The sequence below is a fragment of the Xiphophorus maculatus genome, chromosome 23, assembly GCF_002775205.1.
Source record: "Xiphophorus maculatus strain JP 163 A chromosome 23, X_maculatus-5.0-male, whole genome shotgun sequence".
NCBI lineage: Eukaryota > Metazoa > Chordata > Actinopteri > Cyprinodontiformes > Poeciliidae > Xiphophorus > Xiphophorus maculatus.
The window spans coordinates 23572994-23594633 of NC_036465.1; the positions used below are offsets into that span (position 1 = coordinate 23572994).

The window sequence follows — 21640 nt, forward strand, 5'->3', positions numbered from 1 at the left end:
GACGTGTCAATGGAGGTTAATGAAAAGTGGATGAAAGGAAGAGCAACAGTCTAATTAATTGACTTCTCGGCTGGCGCGTGCATCAGCTTTGGATCAACCGCCGTTGGACGGCGGGCCTCAGAAACAACTTCTGTTGACTGATCAAACTACTCAACACCTATTAAACACGTCAAGAAACACCTTCCAAGAGACGCGCTTCTCATCCAACCAACCGATAATTGCTTTGTGGTTAATTACCAGACTAATCTCGTTGCTGCAGATATCAGCTGCAGACGCTGCGCCGCTTTTCTTTGTCTCGGGGCCACGAGAACGCCACTCTGTCGCCGACATTTGCAGACCTTGTAAAATTAGCAGCTTAATCCAGCTCCGCATTGTGATAATCGCTCGCCTGCAATATGATGTCACAGCGTGGAGATCAAAAGCGTTCTTTTCATCTTCTGGTTTCCATAAATAAATGTTGTCAAATGCGATTATTTATGGAGAACTCGTACTCCTGCCTAAGCCAGACCTTTTTGTCGGTTGGATGACTAATGACTGATACCAGTCATCAGTATAGATGATGGGAGCTTTCTGTGAGGCGTTTGCTTGTTTAACTGGGAATTGACTCATTTCCCCCAAAAAACGTAACTGACGCCGTGGAGTGCGGCGTTCCTGGCTGCCTTGCGCCCTTCTGTTTTGGCTCTGTGACGTATTGACAACGTTTTCAGAGTCTGCTGTTGGTCTTCTTATTTACTGGAAAGATAAAACTCCCCACAACCATCCAGTCACTCTCCTCCATCAACCTAATCAGGATTACCATCATATCGGCTATAGGCCACGTATTGGTATGAAGGCTTTACAATTTTCTCAAAACAGCAAACATTTTCTGTCAAACCATTCATGTGGCTTAAAATCAATTCAAACCTAAAGAAAGTGGATGGAGTTTTCTCTGGCTTTGTGGGGCCCTTGCATGTTGCTGCACAATGCTGGTCAGGTCAGGGGAAAACCAGCACAAACACTTTCCTCCTGCTTACCAGAAACATTCATCTGTGAGGTTGGGAATAATTCTAATCGCTTAAACTTAAGGCAGCCATTTTGTTTAAAAAATATAATAGAGCAACTCATCTCTTAATAATTATTATGTTTTAAAACTGCCATTGGTAAGAAGACAAATGTAGGTATATCAGCTTATTATAAATACGTCAGCATTGACTGGTTAGCAGTATTGTAGTTTTGAGAGTTTGACAATATTCTGTCAGGAATTTCTCAAGTATTTCCTCACTGTGGGACAATAAAGGATATTTCTGTTCTTCTGTAGTGTTCCTATTTTATAAAGTCCCTTTTAAAATGAAACATCAGAGCAGAGGCCAGAGTTTCCTTCGTCCGTATGAAACACAGAGTGAAGCAGCTCTGTGTCTCTCCATCCTGTTTCTCCACACTATTTGTTAGATAGCTGAAAAACAGACTCCGACACTACAACCTCACCAGATTTGTGGATCAGATGCTGTCTAGCTGAGCTATGTTTCTCTGCAGCTCCTCTCGAGTTACCATGGAGCTCTGTGCTGCTCCTCTTCTTGCCCGGCCTGTCGGTTGGGGTGAATAATTTACATTTTGTCCATTTTGCCGCACTCTTTTCATTTTCCGATGAGAGATTCATCAGCACTTCATAAAATGTTCAAACTTGGAGTAGTTTTGATTTTTCAGCTAAATTAGCTTTAAACTTCTCCAATGGTGTCATGATGCTGTTTGGTCAGTAAATATTAAAAAGAAACTACAGTTCCAGTCAGCCAACTAATATCAGCTCTTTTACTCATTTTAACTGTAGAGCAGAACTTGCTAAAGACATATATTACATTCATATTACATTTTAAAATTAAAATCTTTGTTTCACTGTATTAAAATCACGATAAATGTTACTCTACATGTTTTCTACAGCAAATATTAACAATATTATTATTATAAATAAAGGCATTTCGATCATATTTTACACTTTAGATTGAAAGTTTAATCTAAAATAATTGTTTTACCCAAGATTTTAATCCCCTGACAATCTCATACGGGCCGTGCTTAGTGAGCACAGATGTGGGATAGATGGACAATTATGATAGCATGTGTCAAAACCAATAAAATGCAACTCTGGACTTCAAAGGTTTCTATAGAACTTTTAAGAGAAACCAACAACTCACATGCTAAAGCTCATTTCAAGGCTTCAAAGACGACGCATTTACATCAGACCCCTCCGTTCGCGTGTCTGGCAGCATGAGGAGATCAGAGGAAAGTGCAACAGCTTGATAAAAAAAAGGGAAAAAAAAGCCTGTGTTCTGTCTGATCAACTTAATTCATAAACAGTTGTCACTCGGAATAAGGAAATCTCATATTTTCGCCCTTAAATCTTCCTCTGAATCTGAATAAAATCTCTGAAAAAAACAGGGATGCCACACACAGAAGAAGGTTTCTCTCCCATCCGAGAGATGATCATTTAGCTTAGATAGAGGCGGAGCATGTGACCGGAGCGCGCGTTCTGGTTCCGAGTGTTTGTGTGTAAAAACAAAAAAACTTTTTTTTTTTAATCGTACCGAGGCTGTCACTCTCCGTCTGCCTGTTCTTCCTTTGTCTGTCTTGAGAAGGGAAACGGTGTGTGAGCCCCGAACTCTTCACATGTGAGGAAGTGCGAAACAGGTGCAACTCGAGCCCCAATGTCAAAATATCAACACAATGATCTGAGGGTCTAATAATAGCAGCAGACAGAGGAACACATCATAAGCGCATGGTGGCAAATCAAAAAGACGATGACGGGCCTAAACACCGAACGTCATGTTGCACCTCTCTCATCTCGTGGCGTCTGCAGCAATCTTCAGAAGTCTCACCTTCCCGTGCTTCTCCTCCTCCCTGCCATCTCACCCTCCTTTCATCTCCCTTCTTCGTAATTTCAAGCTTCCTCTTCTTTCTTGCCTTCGTTCACACTGTGCCTCTCACAATCTCTTGTTATGCTCTTGTCATTGAGGACTGACAGGTGTTAGTTTAAGAGTACGGGGCTCCCCTTGAGGGCACAAGCATACATGTGGATGAACACACACCTGTGCCGAGTTCACGACCGAAACGTACACCGCGGCGCCCTAATTAGAAGTGTGTTCGCTAAGAAGTGTGGGCTGGAGAGAATGTTTGTGCCAACATTTCCTCTGACTAATTCATTTTTTATTTTTTGATTGGATGCTAAAACAGTTTAGGTCACGATGTTAACAAATGAAGAGCACATCATAAGGAGAAATATCATTTAACTTCCCCAACTACGTTTGCTATTTTTAGCTGTTTGAAAGACATGAAAAGCCTGGGAAACAAACAAAACACAACCTGGGTCAATAACAGATTTAAAAAGTGTGATCCCTGCAATACATGGCCGGCATCTTTGCTAGTCTCAACACATTTAGCACCACATAAACACCTTTTTTAACTTGAAGTCACATTATCGATGTAGAGCGCCGTCAACGGAGACGAATGTATATTTTTCTGTGGGTTTTTGAATTCAGCTGAGCATGTGTTGCATGGTTTTATCAGTGACTAATCAGGTTGGGGGTTTTTTCCAGAGTGCTATTGAAACGTTTTCAGTGATGAAGCATTTTGTAAGAACTTCATGTGGGGGATCCACACAAAGCAGTGGATAATTGTGTGTTTGAATGGGAATTTTAGATAACTTTCAGTAAAAAACAGCATTAAGTATTTTTAGATGTCTAGAAGTCATTTAAAATGCGCGCCTTTCACCCTCTCTGCAACCAATTGTCTTCAGAAGATACTTAATTCAGAAGAAAAATGGTCCAGAATTAAAACCAATGATGGATTAAATGATGGGCTTCCCCTTTCTCATTACACTTAGGATAGAATACAGTACATTTTTGTCTTCGATAGATACAATTTGGAGTGATTTCACGACATGTGCAATTTACAGACTTATAAACAAACCAACAAAACAAAAATTAATCATATTTTTCAAAAAAAAGACCCACAGTCTCAAAATACACTTAACCGTAGACAATTATTTAGACAGACTCAACAAGTCATGGTTTATCTGCACACAGCTGAAACATCCGCCGTGATTATCCAACTTATGTAAAATACAATACATACATAATTAATTAAAACTAATTAAAATTAAAGTGTCATAAAAGGAACCAAAAAATCCTACCGGTTCACCCCAGCTGACCATGAAAGACAACCACCTCGCCAAAAAAAAAAAAGAAACTCAACGTGTAGAAGAAACTAATTGCTTTCGGTACTAAGGACTGTTTTTTTTCTGTTTGATGGTAGCAGTTAAAAGGTTGTGACAACCAGTGATGCCTCTGATCAGCAAGAATACGGTTCACCTTGTTAAGAGGTTTCTGATTAGAGATGTGTGCTGAGTTGTCCAAACGGACGCCCAGCAGTTTGCTGGCAATAGTCTCCACTTTTCCCCAACATGTTCATTGGTTTTACGTCTCTAGATTGGGCAAATGCCAAATTCCAGCAACAGTGTGTCAAAATTCCCAAAACGGAGTGATATCCATCGTGTGTACTTTCATAACTAGCCTTCAATTTGTGTGAGTACCTCAATGAAAAGAGAAGTTCAGGCACTTGGATAACATGGAGCTCTAAGGTCTACGTCGGCCCAAAGTAAAGGAGGAAGAAAGACATCTGGAGTAATCTTAGATAAGTGATTGTATTAGCTCACCAGTCTGTTAAAGATTATGGGATGATGTCCTGACAAGATGGAGTCCATTATTTTCCAATCGAGAGAGATTATTTACAAGTGGAACCTGCTATAAACAGTTGCCAGCGTTCTCAGGAGTGGATGCTCCAGCAAGGTTAACCCCAATGTCAGGCTGGTGTGCAACGCTCAGAGAAACTGTAAAAATCCTAAGAGCTTCGTCTCGGAGTCTACAAGCTGTAGTTAGTATATTAAATATAAAGTGTATGGAGGAACAAATAAAAGCAAAGAAAAAGACAGAACAAGCATGGCTTGTCTGAAAGGTCTGATAAAAAGGAAGCTTCGTGTCTATAGCGAGGGGGAATGGCAGCACGGCTTAAGTTGCATCTGAACAAACAACACGGGGAAAAAAAACGTAATTTGGACTGGCAAGACCAGAGCAGGACAGCTTGGATGTGATGCACACTATTATATTGAGCAAAAAAACAAACAAACAATCAATTTAAGCATACAAACTACAGCACACAGAGTACATGGTTTGTAATTCTTTATGACTTTGATTGGTGCAGATGCAGAACCAATCCACCTATCAATAACCCCGCTCCATTTTTTCCCCCTCATTCATGAGCAAAACCGCGAGAAACTTAAACCGCTCCATAGTTTCATATTCATTAGCTGCCGTTTAGCACCAGCTTACCTCTATTTTATATATATATTTTATTAAAACACATTGCGTAACCTTGCGTTTTATTACTATATATCAGTTTATTTATCTTGCCAGGCCATTTAGCGGTTTCTTTTTTTTTATTTTTTTTATGAAGGTTGAATTAAATGTTAAACGACTACAAGAGGACTGTTGATAAATATAAGAAAATATCAAAGTAGTGATGCAGGCTTGAGGATTAAAAACTGCATGTTTAGATTCCTATCCTGAAGCGATGCACGATTAGAGGTAACTTAGACACCATTGATTTGACGGAAGATGTTTTTTTCAATTATTACTGTTGAAATTTGACTTAGAGTGATGGAAAAACATCTGAGGCTTCAAGCCCACTTTGCCCTCAATGGTTCGAAACCTTACTTGGACTTGGACTACTACGACCCTTGATGAAACAAAATACCCTCGAGCAAAACTTGGGAGTCATAACCAAAATGTTAAGCAGCAGATTGGTTTTAGAAGATTGTCTTAAAATTGTCAAACCCATTTTAAAACCTCTGCAAGGCGAGTGTGAATTGAGGCATGATGAGTATGAAACTTTGTTGCAGACGGCTCCTTTTTTTACTGGAGGGGGGGGGGATCTTACCAAAAGTACAAAATGGGAAAAGGGACAAAATGAACATCACCCATTTGAAATCTGTAACATAATGACCTGTGGATGGAAATAATTTAAACTTGTTCCAATGTCCAAGTCCAACTTATTCAATGAGAATGAAAAACACGCGTCTTGCTGAGAGTCTTGCATTACTGATTACATAAGAACTTCAACAACCTCAACATTGTTGTAAAAGAAAACTGGTCCAAATGTCCTTCCAAATTAATGAAAGAGTCATTGGTCATGAATGTAAATGGTTCCAACTATACTCGACTCTGTTATGTGCACAATTTGCACACACGTCTACTCCTGGTCCTAGCTTTTATTGAAGTAATAATGACACAGTGAAATGTGTTTGCTGAAATTCAGGTTGTTTTCACCTGATGAGTTTTTACTTACTCTGCATAAAACTTTCTACTTAAAAGTCTTTGCTTTTTATATTACACACTTTATATTCTACATGTCTCTATATGCTTCATTTGTGCAATTATATTGCCGTAATTTAAGCACATTTCATACCAGTCAGTCAGAATGAGCAGAAACACTGAGTAAATTTACTTTTTCACTTCCTTTATTCTCTTAAAATGCAAATCGGAACATAGCAAAACCCCAGTATTTGTGTTCAGGGTCCATTCATTAAACTTTCCCTTTTTCTTTTCCCAAGCACAGTATTTTCAACCTCAGCCCTAGTTCGGTAATGAGCTGCTTTGCATCAATAATTTAAAAACTACATTCTATAAATATTTGATTGTGGAGCATTTGTTATTTTTATTGAATAATCTCCCAGCGAGAACGGTCACAGCTATCATCACGCGCAACAAGTTTCAAAGGATGCAAAACGTGCAGAAATAACATCAATTAATATGAACATGTAATTCACTGAGGCATACATTCTGCAGATTTATATACATTACATCAGTCTCCGAACTTAAGCTTCTTGATTATATTTCTCTTTCTTGTTATTTTTTCTTCTTCTTTTTTCACTTACTGCTAAATTCCAATTACAGAGAAGCATGTTAAGGCCATCAAATTAGTTTTGTAAGTGCAGCGCAGGGATTTCAGAGTTTCCTTACATCCAGCTTTATTGTTAAATATTGAACGAAATCTTTTACAGCCCCTTCCAGACACTATTAAAATAAAGAGACTTGAGCGTTGACTTGGCAGCGGCAAGCACGCAATATCCTCACACACACACACACACACACACACACACACACACACACACACACACACACACACACACGAGCTCGCTGAGACCTACGAATACGGGCCATGGAGAGCGGCATCGGGTGATTTCATTTTGGCACGGAGGAAGAAGAGATTTACCGTCACAACTGTGTGCTGCCTCATAAAATGCCCGTCTGGAAACACAGGCAGGAATATTGGAGGGCTTGTAAATTTCCCACAGCCAGAGCCTGATGGCCACTTCCAATCTGTGCTGACCTGGAGGAAGAATGATTAGTACACGCATGGATGAAGTGAGATCAAGTTTTAATGCTGATTTATTTATTTTTTAAAAACCCCAAGTCAAGGCCTCGATCAACGTAGCTATATTGAATATATACCAATATTTAGACGTGTTTGGGAGGCATCCGTATGCCTCAGCGTTTTTCTGCTAATTAAACAGCAGCCTGTTGAGGGAAACGGAACGAATTCGACTCGACTTCAGTGTTGTGTTTTGCTCTGCACAGACTCGCTGCGTCGCTAAGACCCAGCCTAATTACACATGCATGCTGATTAGGTGCTTTCAGACCATCTCCCTCTCGTATTTCCTTCACTTGGCTCAATCTCTCCATCTGGTCGGCCGGATAGTAAATCACGAGGTAGTATGTGAGGTTACACGGCAGGATGCATTAATCTTATAATTAGAGAATGAAAAGGTGGCGCTAAATTTAGTGTGGCCTTTCTGGCTTTTCCCTGCCCCCCTATCTGGGCATGCTCAATTGTGCCCGTTTTCCCGCCCTCACACGATGCCCGCTTCACAATCCAATGTTTTATTTTTATTTTTTTGGTGCTTTTCCTCTAAGATTTTTGTGGTGTTGAAGTTGATGTCAAAGAAAGGAGGGGGAGGAGGGGAAAAAGAGAAGTTTCTTAATTTCCAAACAGCTGCAGTGAGATTTTTCTTCGGCTGTCATTTTTCTTTTTTTGAAGTTGGCACTGTAATTACGCTTTATAAAAGCAGAGTTCAGCAAAGCGATTCCTCTGATTAACTAATCAAATCTGCTGCCACAGGTGGCAAAGTCCCTGTGCCTGCGCTGTCCTATTTCTTCTTCTTTAGCATATCACAGAAGAAGCAACTTCAAATTAAAACTCGTTCAATTTGGCTGACAAGTTTTTTTGGTTGCCCGGAAAAAATGAGACACAGAATCAATTATTGTGTAATCAAGAAGGTTAAGACGGTATTTAATTATGACTTTGTTAAGAATTTGAACACAACATGCTGTGTTCCCTGGTATACGTGTTGCAGTTATTCTGTTGTGGACATGAACACCTCATATTTGACCTTTCACCTGCAAGGACTGATTTTCTCCAACTCTCCAATTTTCTCCATTGCATATTTTTTCTCCAACAACATGCCTTTGCCGGATCATAGGTCTAGTCCAAGTAACATAGGTGATATCCTAAGTCCGTAAAATACGAGTGGATAACCTGGTCAGTTGTATTTCTTGAATATTTTATTTTTTGAGTATGTTTTTTTTTGTTTTTTTATCAATGGTTTCATTTTCGTTTTACAGAATTTACAACAGCAATTCATGAATATTTGTAAATTTAAATATCTCATCATTAAACAGTTTTTATTCAGAGGAATTGTTATGTGTCTCAGAAAAAACATGTAAATAATAAGTCACAATCTTTATATTTCAAAGCTTATGTGACTAACTTACTATTTAACTAAGTATGAGATTCTCTAATCTGAATGGAATAAAGATCTAACAGCAAAATTGTATTCAAAAATTTTGTGTAATGTTTTTTTGCATAGATATCACATATTTCTTATTTGAACTATTCTTTTTTTCTTTATATTTGATAAAGATCGCTCTTTGGGAAGGTCAATAAGTCGCAATCTCTTTTTAAAGAGATAATGAAACTGTCGGACCGATTGATTTATGAATCTTAATCATTTTTGCCTCAACGTAATAAGGCTACACACTGTAAAATTTATAAGTGGGGAATGACATTGTTTCCTTTCAGTCTTCTACCGGTCAGATCTGAGCTGCAGCACCTCACAGCAGCAGTAACTAAGGTCAGGCTTCTCCTGTCCATCAAACACAAGCAACACTTACGGAGCCGAGCTGGTGTGGCCTTCCAAGACCGCTGCTGTCCCCCCGGGGCGTCCGCGAGCGAGGCGGAAGCCGAGAGTGAGAGCTCGTGCGTGTGCGCCAGAAAGGGGTTGGGGGCATTAGCCTCTGATTGAGTTTTCAGAGAGCAACGTGGGGTGCAAAAGGCTCCACAATGGTCTAACAGAATTAGTAGCTTGTGATGAATGGTGTGTGAGAGCAGCACTGACAGCTCGCTTTCACAAATACACACCAGCGAGGAGGCGTGCATGCGTGTGTGTGTGTGGGTGTGTGTGTGTGTGTGTGTGTGTGCGCGGTCTGAACACCTTCAACTCTACGCCCACTGGTTCAAGGACTTTTCGTCCACTAAGAGCTGCTGGAACGAGGAAAGAGAAGTGACAAAACGCACGCAGTGGGAATCTCTACGTGTCCGTGTCTTTGATTGATGTCAAGTCTGAAACATGTCCGGCGCTCGGGGATCGATAGCGGCTGGCCTATTCGACATGCTAAAACGCGCCGCTTGTACACGCTCTCGCATTTTACGCAAACAAAAGACGAGGCTGGGGAGGCCGCGTTGTCCCTCTTTAGCGTCTCCGGCTGAGTAAAAGCAGCCTCAAATAGAGCCTGATGTCGAAATGAAGTCTGGTAATGCATGCCGGACACGAAACAACAGGCACTCTCGGGCGGACGCGCACGCTAAGTCTCGGATGCATAAGAGCAGCATTTAACAAAAGCCTTGGGATATTGATCACTCCAGATGGATGCTAACTCACATTAAAGGATGGGAGCCTGGGGTGATGGAGAGCAGAAAAGAAAAAGAAAACTTAAATGATTAACAAATGGAGAGGGGAAAGGTTATTGATGGGAACGCGGACAATGTCTGTGATGGTCCGGTTGGAGTGATGGCATTATCATCGGCGAAGAAAGAGGCCAGAATGGGGTAAAAAAAAAAAATTCCCATAGCATTTGGCTTGTAACCTGTTGACACCTATGCATCTGCCTTAATGGAAAATTTAGTGAGCTCTAATGGCTTCTCATACCATCCTCAGTCCTGCTGGAGAGGGTGAGGATGAAAGAGCTCTCAGAGAAAATGGCGAATTCGCCAGTCAGTGATCAAAATTTTCCTCTTCCATGAAAGCTGGTACATCATTAGGAGCAAAAGAGTAGACAATGGAAGGGTAGGGCTTCATTTGATTTCTTTAAACCTACATGTATTCTTTTTGTTTTTGTTTTTTTTTTGTTTTGTTTTGTTTTCCCTGTCATATTTTTTCTTTTATTTCACTGTTGCTTTGGTTGCCTAAGACAGGCTTTTTCTTTGTTTTGGTTTTCTATCCTTTTTCTTATTTTTTTTCTGCCGTCTCTTCTCTCTCAGTTTACCTTGATGATGAAGAGAATGAGGATCCATTTGGAGACTATGTGATCAGTAAGTTGCATCTGACTGTAGACTCCCCCTTTTGATTCCTCAAACCTTTTTAGATCTGTTTGCCATCTGTATGGGATTGTACGTTGTGTTGTGTGTCGCTTCCATGTACTTCCCCTGTGAGTATTTCTCTATCTTGTCTGTTCCTGTCAGTAAAAAAAAAAAAAACACTTACTGCAATCCTTGTAAAAGTTGGTGATTAGGCACCAGCTGACTGTTTTTAAAACTTGCAGGCCATTTTGGACATTGCCAGCTTTCCGTTAATCTGAGGTCTCAGTGTGTTATGACTGACATACCTTTATGACAGTTTGTTTTGATCAGAACCAAGATTTGTATTAAAAAATGATTACATTTACTCATGGTGGGTATGAATGTCATTAGGGTTTGACCTTCAAGTACACATTTGAGGCATAACTTCCTTAGAGATATTTATTTAAACGTCGACAACAAATTCTTCATAAAAAGAAAACAGTTTTTTTTTCTACCCTGATAAAAAATAACAGTTCACACACATTATTAAAAGCCAAAAATGTATTCATTGTTATTATGTGCGAGTGTAAAACGTTTTCCACGGAGACATCTTGCTTCTCTTAAAATACCGTTTGACTGTGTAGAAATGACGATTGCCGAATGCGCACAGTGCCTCTTTATGTCTCTCTAACAGGCGTGTGTTGAAATGTCAGAAACATTAACAGAAAAGTGACCTTTGTACTAATGACTTAATAGTATACCTTTAATAGATTGATTCAGACATTATCTCGTGTGTGATTGCACAAGGCTCTATTGTTGTGATGTACTCGCGAAAGATCCCAAACCAACGAGTTTTCTGGTTGCTGTAGTCAGGGTGTCTGCTGGGGAACGGGAAAACAAATGTTTCCTGTGCGTTAGTCTGTGTGTTTCATCGGGTCCCGGGCAGGAAAAGCTTCATTTCTTGTACACATGCCTCTGTTACATTTACAAGCTCCTTTCATTATGATCTCCTGTTCATTAGTACACGTCCAACTGGTTAATCTCTTTGCACTTGATCAGAGAAAATTTCCCACAGGGTACATCTGTGGTTATTCCCCTCCCCGTTCCCTTTTTTCTCTATCGGAGAGTCGGCTGTATTTACTCGAAATCGTTTGTCTCTGGAAGCCTGAATTTGTGCTGATGTTTGGATGTGAAGTTTTTCTCTCGGCTTTTATCAGCAGGACATTGTAAAAGTAAGCGAGAGCAGAAGAGAAGTGACATGAAACTTGAAGTAAAGATACAAAAAAAATATATAACACATTCCGATGTACTTTTGTATTGCAAAAGTACATCGGAATGTGTTTTCAACCAGGGTTGAGGTTGAGGTGGCTGGTTTCAATTTCTTGTTTACATTTTAACTTAAATTGTTTAGGTCATGACCTTACGGTAAATGCAAGAATCTGTGCATTGATGAAGGTATTATCAAAGAGATGAGGCAAGGTTGGGCAGAGATGGCCCACGCAGAGAGATTTAATTTACTTTCTTGAAGCACATTGACCATAAAATAAATTGTGAGTTTATGTAACTGTATAGATACAAAAACATAAATGCACTAGTTTGTCTCAAATATGCACACACATATGGATGATGGCAAAGGAAAAACTTTATTAAGTGCAAGGAATGTTTCATTTATTCTAGCAGTTATGTGTACAGTCCTATGGTGACGAGGAATGTGTCTGCTGTAGAAAGAAAGAAATGTAATATTTACTGATATTAATTTGCTTTATAACATTTCATCTGTGGAAGCAAAAAAAAATACATTCAGTTATCTACCATGAGCAAATGACATAGATAGACAGACAGACTTAGTAAGTAGTTCTTACAGTACAGAACTTTAAAAGGCACCATCTATATCATTTTGTAACAGGACGCAATAAACACCTTATTAGAGGATCAAAAGTTGTCCAAAACCACATTGGCTTGCTCGCGCAATGTCGAATAATTTGCCTTTTTTCATCTCGACATCTCCCGAATCCACTGACACAAATCCTCTCTTCTTTTCTAACACTGAGCAGAACACACAGTCCTGTCAACGGCCAACCGCACAAATCGAAAACTCATTTCTCTGTAACCCCAGCGCAATTGCTAAAGTAGTATTTCACTTTGGCGTATTTGAATTTTTCAGGTTTTCAGCAACAAGCTGTTTCTAAAATGAAGGACAGCATATGCCATCACAAACACAGCGGCGACAATAAGTATTACACGTCAAATATTTATGGAACATAAAATGGTTTCTAATTCCCAAGATGTTACACAATAAACATGCCATGACGAGTTAAAGCCGAATGATCTCAAAGACCTTCACAGCCCTATGCGTTGTTGCCAAGCATACTAGTAGCAGTGGTTACAGATGCGTCACTGAACTTCTGAATGGTCCAGTGAGCATGGCTGCAGGAGCAGTTGCTCCATTTGCTCCATCATTCAGGCACCAATGGTTGGGGCTATAATTGAGAGGCGGAAAGTACATAATTTCTACATAAACTGACCATGACTATGTTCTGCTTACAAGATTTTTCTTCAATAGTCAAGGATCACTCCTAGAGACAGAGGATTAGCAAATTAAATTTGTCCTCTAAGCCCACTCACCTGTAGAAGGGAAGCGTGTTGAATCCCGTTTAAAATTTGCGAAACATTTGGTCAAGTCGGTAAAATTCTAGGAGAATAACGTGTGACCAGGTGAGACCAACGTTGAGTTTTTTTAATTCTATTGCATACACCATGTTAGGAGAATCGGTACAGTAAAGAGTAATTTAAAAAAAAAAAAAAAGCATGAAAGCATCTGGCTTATTTCCACATGTGGTCAAGAAGACAGTAAAGTAACAATGAATGGAGTCATTTAGACAGACTTTCTTGATCAGAATCACCTGAAGATGGAACAAATTTTGTGGGAAAAAAATGGTCTCAAGAAAACAGCCAAAGAAACTCGACTAGTTCCAGAGAAGGAAGACAAAGTCAGCCACCTGACTTGAACAGAACTAGAAATCTCTGAAAGAACTGGATTTCAGGGTGCATAGATGAGTCCCCCAAAATCCTTCAAAACCAGAGAAAGAATAACATATTCATGGAAGATTAGACCTGATAAATTGTGCAAGTAGTTTCCACACAAAGGAAAATTCTCCAGGATCACTGGAGGATCCCCCAGTTTTTTATCACTGGGGGGAAAAAAACATTCCTACTACTACTTATTAAATACATTTCAGTAAGCACTTTCAGCACTTATCCTTAAGGTCAACCCACTTTATCATAAGATTTGGCTTGGATTTTTAGATTGTGACCTGGAATGATTTTCATGTCAATAGCCTGATTTAGAAATGCATCTGCAAAAGTTCCTTAATTATTTTCCCCCAATGTTGGACAACAGATCACATTAGCTTAATGAATAACTTTCCAAACGATTCTATTTCTTTAAACACTTTCTCATTCTTAAGTTCACATAAATCTACTCCTTTGTTTTTTGTTTTTTTTAGTCCCTGCAACGACCTCACCTCCTTAGCGACCGTACCAAGCCCCAGCTCTGCCCGCTGCAGTCTGTTCACAGCAAACTTTATTTCCCTATCGACTCACACAGTGCGAGAGCTCATAAGAACTCGAGCACACCTTTGCAAAAATCTCCAAACGTTCTGCTTTTCCACGGTTCCTGGTGTTTGCAGAACAGATTGGTGACCCTGTCATCCAGCCTGACATGAGAGACAGACGGACTAACAGCTGAGTGAAACTTCTTTTTTTGTTTTTTTTACCTTTGGGTGTGTTGCGAGACGAGAGAAGAGACTTGGAGCTAGAACACGATGTCTTGGCAAAAATTTTACTATCGTTTCAATTCTGGGTTAGGATTGGTATTAGTGTGAGTTATGCCGCGACTAATCTGCCTGATTCCAGACATTTCAATAATAGTAACATTTAAACATTAATCGATGAACTAGTCTAGTTTACCCTTTTTTTTTCTATTTTTCTTAAAAAACCAGACTTGGTTGAATAACGTTTTTTTGTTTTGACTTTTATAGATACAATTTATGTTTTAAAATACGATTGATTCCTAAGAAGAAAAAAAGAATGTTTGCTGATGATCTGGGCTAATAATGCAAACATGTTTGATTCTCTTTTGATTTGACTTGCTGAAAACGATGATGGTGACAGATTTCTATACACTTTCAGTGAGCAGAGGGTACCTAAAGAAAAGACTTTCCTGCTTTTTATGACTAATGTAATTGTATTGAATGTCATAAAATTTAGCAAGGAGTGTTTTAGCTGCTTTCTGTTGCAGCTTCTCCCCACAGCAGCTGTTCTGAGCAGGTCACATGACACAGGCTTGCTTTGCTTTGATTGGCAAAATAATGTGCACAGCTGACTCAATATACAATGCTAAATTAAGCATACAATATTCCACGGGCTATGTTTTTCTTTTTACTTTGGTCCTGCAAACTGCGGCTGCTTTTAAAGTAGTTCTTTTTTTTGAGGCTCCTACACTTATATCAGACTGGGACATTTGTGAGGTTTTTCAGTAGTTTTACAGACATTCTGTAGTTCGTTGGAGATTTTTTTATCTTTATGACCCATTTTCAGCTCAATTCTGTCTGCGGTCAGGACGGCATATCGTCACTGCACTGCTGACAAACAGCTAAACGATAAACTTAGTAGCTATGCTGCTAGAGATTGGTGTTAGACAACCGAGAGTAAATAGAGAGTTTACTCCTTTATGTGCTTTTTATCAAATTTGGAAATATCCTTCTAGTCATTGTTTAGTTTTAAAGACCCATTTCTGCTCAAATTTGAACGTTCTTCTTCCTGAAAGCTCGAGATGCTGCTTTAGCACTGTGCGCCATTTCATGCAGCAGTAAAACATTCACATGCAACACGATGCATTTATACTTCACATTTGAGATGTGTGTTCATCGAACCACCGACTACAATAATCTGCTTCTGTTTTATAAAAAAGAATGGCTTTTTTCATTTTTGTAGTGGCCTTTCAGCCCACGTTGGTACCGGACTGGTTTCACTGTCGATAATGATACGCTCTCTTCACAGCTTCGGCTAGCATCTTCAGAAAGCCTTTTGCTTTTGTTCTGGCACTGACATGCACTTTCCACACCAAGACTCATTCATCTCTTGGCATCAGAGCGGATAACCGTCGCTCCTTCAGAATGTCCGGCGCCGAGGGATTGAGGAGAATTGTGGATCATTCTCTTTCTGATAACCTGGCTGATTTTTTATTTTTTAGAATGTTCATAAAGTCTCTCCACGATTTCAATATCTTTGAGATGGGCTTTCCAACACACCCACATGTGTCCATCTAATTTGCTAAATATTTGTGAACTGCAAAACCATAATGTCAACATCTGGAATATTAATCTTGTATGATAACTTGATAGTTGTCTTAAAAAAAATAAACATTGGTATTCTGGTAACTAATAGAAAAAATTTTGGTAATCCCAATTTACCTAAAACTTGAAAGGTTTAGTCTGATTCATTGTCGGTCAGTGAGGGAAAAAAATATTATTTTATACACAAGTTTTTTTATATAGTGTATTTAAATATCTGATTTTAAGTGTAAGTGTGGAGTTTTACAGTTTTTTTTTTAGCTCTGCATGAGTCACAGGTTTTTGATGTGCCAGATTATTTGTAGTAGAAAGATACAGACGACTGTGTGAACATAAAATAGGTAAAGTGTTTTTCCTGACAGAAAAGCACAGTTCGATGGCGGCAACATTCTGGAGAGCGCTGACAGATCATAAACTACTTTTTATTGTTCGGATGTGAGCAGACGTGGTGTCCTGATGAAAAAAAAAAAAAGAAGGGAAAAACCTTGTGGGACAAGCAGTAAAAAACATGAACTGTGGAGTAAATTTTTTATAAGAAAAAGAAATCAGACTGAATAGTAAAAAAAAAAAAAAGGATGCTGTGGGGGAGCAGATATCATTCAAGATACTTTTTTTTCCGTCATTTTTTTTTTTAGAATGAGTAGCTCCAGCTGCTGTGACTTTATTGTTCTGATGTGCATTTAAAAAAAAAAACAAAAACAAATAGAGACGAGAATCGGCATCACCAGAAACAGGATGAAGTCAACAGCGTAGCAAACAAGCCGCCGTTTATTCGTCTTTTACATATTTTAAAAATAGAACCCATCCAGCCGATGTTCGGCTGAAGACCTGCACCGTTATTTGAGGAAAAAAATAAATAAATAAATAAATAAATAAATCCCCACATTCTCTTGTTCAACACGAAGCAGCTGCACTTGGCGCTCGGCGCTTCCTCCTCCAGCTGAGTGATTATGACAGGCTGATTGGTGTTTTGTGTTCTTGGGGATGAGACGATCAATGTGGGGCTGATAGCGAGGGCTGGGCCGGGAGCGCGGAGAAAGGATAACAGAGAATGGGGATGAGGCCTTGTCACTTCAGAGTAGGAAACGGGGATCAGCAGATCTTCGGGGCGGGGCGGCTATCCGGGTAACGGCGGATGATAGAAAACTATTAAGAGTGCTTAATGTTGGGAAGATTCTTGTAGATTGCGCTAAAAACACAGACAAAGATGGATTTAAAAAAAAAAAAAAAAAAGTAAAAAAAAATCAAAAAGGCTGCTAAGAGCTACGAAGACTTTTGATTTATCCGAACAGTAAAGAAGATGGCTTGAGGGATTAACATTCTGTGACTGTCTGCAAACGGCGGGATAATCTCTGGAGTCCTGCCGCGCACTGTGGGACGCGCACAACTGCTGCGGGGGCTGAAGCCCGCCGCCAGGGTTGTCACCACGTGTTTGTGAGCGCGTGACGCTCCGTCTAGGTGTGGCAGGTGGAATGAGAGAGGCTGATTCCAGCCCAGCCTATCCCCACTCCTCCACCGTGCACTTCTCCAAACAGCTTGATGAATATGCCCCACGGGTAGCGTGACGCAGACACTGCACTGTCATTTTTTTTTTCTTGGCAGGATAGCCATAGCTTGTTTATCACCCACCCACAAGGTTTCACCCATGACTTTAAGGAAGATGTGCGATCCAGCAGCAACGCTGCGTTTTGGGGGGGCTTTTTGGGGGGTATGGGAGCTTTTTTGGGGTGGGGGGCTTTTGTCCTCGTGTGTGCAGTGAGGAGAAGTCAGCGGAGAGCTCCTTACAGCGTTCTAATCCATATTGATTTGCGCTTCATGCTGTCTCACCGAGTGGAGCGCAGCACCGCGGGGCACGGCGCAGCATGGCGAGGCTTGCCACGGCGTTGCCTCGCCTGTCTCTGCCGGCCAGCGTTTGTTTATGTGTGAACCAGACTACCTGGCAGATCCAGATAGTCTCATAGCAAGGTGTGACATTTCGGTGAGGGACACAGGCAGGTTTCTATATGCAGCGTGTGGCACACACACAAACACACTCCCATGATACACCTTTGGAGGCACTCATGTTATTCTCTCGTCGTCACTGTTGATGGCCGTTTTCACATTCAGGGAAGCTCGGGGCCTTGTGTGGTAAGGGGAGTGGGGGCTAGAGGAAAACTTGGCTAATTAGCTCTAGCTGGGCAATTATTGTCTCCCATTGCAAGCAGGGTTACATTTGTAGAAAAAAAAAACTGTGGATAAATCCCATCATTCCCCCCCACCAGGGCTCTGAGAAAAAACATCCCCAGGAACCTTTTCACATTTTGCCACAATTAATTTTATCGGGATTGTAATAGATAGACAATCAGCAGGTAATGCAGTGCGCCGTTGTGAAGTTGATGAATGCAAATCGTGAAAAGTGCAACGTGCGTCTGCATTCTGTCCCCCTCAGTCAACATTCTTGAGAACCACATTTTGCTGCATTTAGAGCTTCAAATGTTTGTCTCCTCCAGCTCTGCACGTCTAGACAGTGAAATCTTTGCCTATGACGCTTTGCAAACCAGCTCAAGCTCAGCAGGATTGGAGGAAAAGGGTTTATTTTTTTAGGTTTCTGAAATGGATTTAATTGGACTTTGACTGGGTCACTTTTTTATGGTTTTGATGTAAGCCGCCGTTTGATTTCACTGGATGTGTTTAGAATATTTTCACAGTGTGGTCAGAACAGAATTTAGACCAAACGGTTCGATGACGGCTTTCTTCTTGCCACTTTTCCATCATAACTAAACCTTAGCGTTCCTGTCTGTCAGTTGTCATGTCAACGGATTCTCGGCAGGTTCGGTGGACTGTAGCTACGGGTTTCTTGGCTATGGACTTTTTTCAATTATGAACTGACAAGCTTTTGTGTCATAATTTTCCAATCCTACCCTAACTGATACATCTACCACTTTATCCCTGACATGTCTGTTGTGTCTCTTGGTCTTCAGGAGACTGTTTGTTCATGAACATTTCCCAAAAAAAAATCTTCTGTTTGACTCACAGAACATCTGTGTTTATGCTGAGATTAAATGACATTTCTTTTTTTTTTTGAAAAGCACACATCCTTTTAATTTCACTTTCACAGCTATCTGCTGCTTTCTGTTCGTCTGTCACAAAATGTTCAGCTAAGAAAATTGTAAAGTTTGTGGTTGTAATGTGACAAAACGTCCTTGATAATGAAAAGGAAACCCACAAACAACTTACTGGGAGTGGTCTTCATTATAGACAGAACTACTCGATGCAGGATTATTCAGTCTAAAACTGTCAACTTGTTGTTTCTTTGCAGTCACACACACACAAGCCTAATCGCTCTGCTCTGCCAGGATCCCAGGCAAAGCGGCAGACCTCGAATAAAAAAAAACACCGTTCAACAGAACAAAGAGGCGACTCTGATGTCGATATTTCTGTTAAAACCATTTCTTCTCCACTCAATACTCGCTTTAATAGGTTGGCTTTGTTTTGCACCGAGTCAAACGGGAGGAAAGAGATGAGATGAATAAATCCATATTAGAGTCTCTAACCTCCGATTGTGCAAATACTCTTTGTTTTGCCACTTAACACTCGGTGCTGTGCTAATCATCAGGCACACGTCTAACTTATTGCTTCCTTCGCCCGAGCCGAACACGGAGACAGACTGGCTTCTCAGCTGGTCCTAAATCTCCCTGTCAGAACATTCTTTATGACTAAGCTGAGAATCAGTTGTACAGGCAGCCGAGCGAAAGCCCTGGATACAGAAGAAAGGGATGATTTCAATCCATAAGCTGGTTTGGTTCTGCCTCTTTCAAGATGTCTTGATTTTATTTGCTAACAGGCATGTTCACTCGTACTGTATTCCTTTCAATGTTTGTTAAGCTAAAAGCCTAGTCCGCTCCATGCAGACGTGGATCAGCTCTTCTTGTCTGAAATCAATAGTGCATCTCGGTCACCTTTACATGCGATCAATGGGTCACCACCGCCAACCAGCACACAGCCTTTGTAGCCCCTATGAAAGTCATAACTATCTATTTTAGGGGTAGAAGTTACCCAGTCACTCAAATCAATAAAACTGTACATACAGTATATATGTATATAACACACAAGTTCCACATTGGGCCATGAGGTTATTCTCATGGTCATTTAACTTCTATTTATACACAGTGCCCTTCAAAATTATTGGCATCCCTGGTAAGATATTTTTAAAAGACCTCAAATACATAGTTACTATGATCCCAAGATGTCACTATGGGATGTCTTCTCAAAAAGTAGGTTTACTCATTACTGCGCTCCTCCTATATGGACAAGAAGATAGATAGCTGTGCAAATCAAGCCTGGTTTATCACAGATGTTTTAAGCTTTTTATTATTGCTTTAACTCTACATATGGCACAGCTTATCTTTTATTTTTTCCCCTAAAGCCATATTCTGACTTCCGGAAATCAACATACATCTGCCTTTTACTTGAACTTCTTGTTTGGCTAAGAGAAAAGACTCTCTTTGCTGTGTCATTTTTTCCCCCTGTAAAAACAGAAAGTCAGGGATTAGTAATTCAAAAGGCAACAATACAAGTTAAGTAAAGACGAAATGACACCGATGCTGCATTTACTGCACGGCGGTGTGTGGTGTCTTCCGTCAGCCTCCTCTCTGTGCTGGTGTGGTGATGTTGCAGGAAAAAGACTCTTTAGTTGAGCAGCAAAGGTTTATCACAGTACGGCAGCCTAAGTCAGCAAGACTGAATCGCAAGGAAATCTTGACCCAATCGTAGTGAAATCCCCCTTCTTTGACATTTCATTTTAGTGCCAGTTAAAAATTTTAAATACAATTCTGTTTATGCAGAATTTATTTATTTTGCGTTGATAAATGTTATGAAGTTAAAGAACTTTTTTTTTTCTTCAGTTTGAGATTGTGCATCTGCTATGAAATCCAAAATTCCTTCAAAGCTTTGACAGGCTGTCAATAAGTGCTAAAGGCGCTGCAGGTTTCTTTACACTAAAACACACGGCCTGTTTTTCTGTGTAAAGAAAACACGCGGGACGTTAAAAAAAAAAAAGTAAACAGAGCGCAATCCCATTAGTGGAAACAATAAGAGAAATCCACCTAAAATGAAGCCGTCAACCAGGAAAGACACCAAAGCTGCTTTAAAAAGACGAATTGTGTCCATTTCAGCAACATTGTGTGGGATTGTCACACTGCTCTAAAGTGCTGCTGTTGGTTGAAAACAAAATGCTATAGGATGAAAAGTGGCCGTACAAATCCTCTCCAAATCTGTCATTTTTCTCACTCTGGCTCTCCTCGGTGCCCACAGACTGTAATACATGAAGCACTTGAGCAGCAGCTCTGAAATCCGCTGGCAGGATGGTAAATAAACACCAAACAGAATAAGCAGCAACAAGATCTTTTAACATCTCAAGCTAAAGTGTCACAGTAATAACATCGGTCAGGAGGGGTGAAATGAGATCCTTCGACATGAGATCTAGCAATAATAACGCAACATGATATTTCTTGTTTAAATGAAGTCTGTTTCACAAGTCGGTATCCAGTTGCTCTCAGCCTGAATTTGTCTTTTGAAGTCAACTTTATGATTAGCATTATGAGCGTAGCGCACTGTATCAGTAGTGGCTGTCAAAAGTGTCACCACCACGGTTAAAATGCCAGGCTTAC

At 40.1% G+C, this 21640-nt stretch overlaps 1 protein-coding gene across 4 annotated transcripts in view; it reads left to right on the forward strand.

Moving 5' to 3' along the window:
- tenm2 (teneurin transmembrane protein 2) overlaps positions 1 to 21640 on the forward strand; it is a 282223-nt gene that overhangs the window by 93717 nt on the left and 166866 nt on the right. The window lies entirely within an intron of this gene.